Below are 2,076 nucleotides of genomic sequence, written 5' to 3' on the forward strand. Positions count from 1 at the left end.
CTCACAGAGTGGGGCTCGCTTAAACTGCTAGGCTCGCCCGATTTGAGCGGTTCGCCAAAACTGGGAACCTGGCTCAAGAGATTGGGCTTGCCTAAGCCGTTAGGCTCGCCTGATTTGAGCGGTTCGCCGAAGCTGGGAACCTGGCTCAAAGAGATGGGTTCGCCTAAACTGCTAGGCTCGCCCGATTCGAGCGGTTCGCCAAAAATGGGAACCTGGCTCAAGAGGTTGATTCGCCTCAAGCCTGAATAATAATTCAGGCTGTCGTGGGGGATGAGGGATTGCGCCTCGAGACGAGCGAGAGCTTTTCGTCGCCGCTGTTTGGATCTTTTTGAACGAGGAGCGTTCATGTCGACGACGGAGGCGTATTCTGCGTCGACACAAATGGTTGATTCCTCTTGCACAGGGGTCTGCGAGGATCGTTCATCGACCCATTCAGCAGCCCCTAGACCTGCATTCTCGAATCTCGGCTCGGCCTCAACTGGTTCGGGGGGAAAAGAACCCCCTGCCTCGGCTTGGGTAGATCCCTCAGGCTTGGTTGCCTCAGCCTCTTGGGGCTGGGCCACCCGCACGACTCTGCAACCATCGCGAGATGTATTGCTGCGAGAAGAGGACGATTGTAAGTACCCTTCGAATTTGATCACAAGGGACTCAACAGTAGTCCCTGCAGCAACTTCGTCAGACTGCGCCACCACCAATTCATCTGAATGAACGGATTCTCCCACTGTGGTCGCCATCTTCTGTAGGGTGAAAATTTGATTCTTCCGAAGAAAGGAGTTTCGTTTGTATTTATAAGAAAGCTTATTACAAACTAACAAATCAAATGTTTACAACAGAAGCAGAGGGAAGGCCCTCTTTGTTTTGTGTGGGGACTTTAGGTGGCGATAGGATGCCTCGCTCGGTGCTCGTGCCGAGTCTGCTTCCCTTGGACGATCCGATCGAAGTTGATGCCGGAGCCGGAGCTTCGGTTCTCAAATGAGGGAGCCTTTGGCAAAGGTCCAGGTTCAACCTTTGGGAGATTAGCCAGCAGAATATGCAACGGCCAATCCCCCTTCTTCATGCTGCTGAAGATGGGTTTTAACAGGCAAGGGATGGCATGGGCTCTCCCTTGATTCATGGGATTTGACCACTAATAGAGGTGAGGGAGATAGCTTGACTGCTCCTTGAATTATGGGATGTGACCACACGTTGTTCGGAGACGTCCTGCTGTTCATTCGTACCGTCAATGGTCATTCGAAGAGCTGTGCTCTGCATCACGCTACATAGGAGTGGGAAAGCCCCTCCTCGTATGCGTGACAACGGCTGTCAGATGCTTGCGTGGATCTGACCAACCACCGAGCGTTGGCGGCTCTCGTCCCTTCACCTGGACAACTGAGGTGAGCCGCATTTATGAGGGTGCAGGCTGTTTCGGCGCCTGTCCGCTCATTCGTACTGTGGACGGCCATCTGACGGGCCTGGAGTATTGTGCCCTCTCCCTTGATTTGTGGGATTTGACCACTGATGTAACTGTTCCCATACTCCAAGTGGGCAGTTGACAGTGAGCTGGCGAGTCTGCAGCTTGGGTCTGCAGGCGAGCTTGCAGGCGAACTGGGTCTGCAGGTGAGTTTGGGACTGCAGGCGGACTTGGGTCTGCAGGCGAGCTAGCAGGCGAACTGGGTTTGCAGGCGAGCTCAGGTGCGCAGGCAGACTTGGGTCTGCAGGCGGATTTGATACTGCAGGCGATCTTCAAGCCGTTCGGCGAGCTCTATAGCATGGATCGAAGAATAGGCCGTAACTTTCAAACCGTAAGTCGGAATTGGACGAATTATATATAAAAATCGCCTATCTCGACGAGATGGGGCCATCCGAACCGAGCCGTAGGCTTCGGTTCGCTTCCTCCGTTTCACCAAATTCCTTACGGTTTGGGAGATATCTGTGTTTTCCCCTTTTTCTGCTATTTCGGGTGAGGTTTTTAGCAGTTTTGTTCTGAACTTCTCTGATAAGGATTTAAAGGCAATTTTTATTGCCTACAGTGACCAATGATGCTATTCGACTCAGATTATTTCCGTTCTCTCTAAGGGACAAGGCTAGGGCTTGGTT

This window comes from Asparagus officinalis, chromosome 3, assembly GCF_001876935.1.
Source record: "Asparagus officinalis chromosome 3, Aspof.V1, whole genome shotgun sequence".
NCBI lineage: Eukaryota > Viridiplantae > Streptophyta > Magnoliopsida > Asparagales > Asparagaceae > Asparagus > Asparagus officinalis.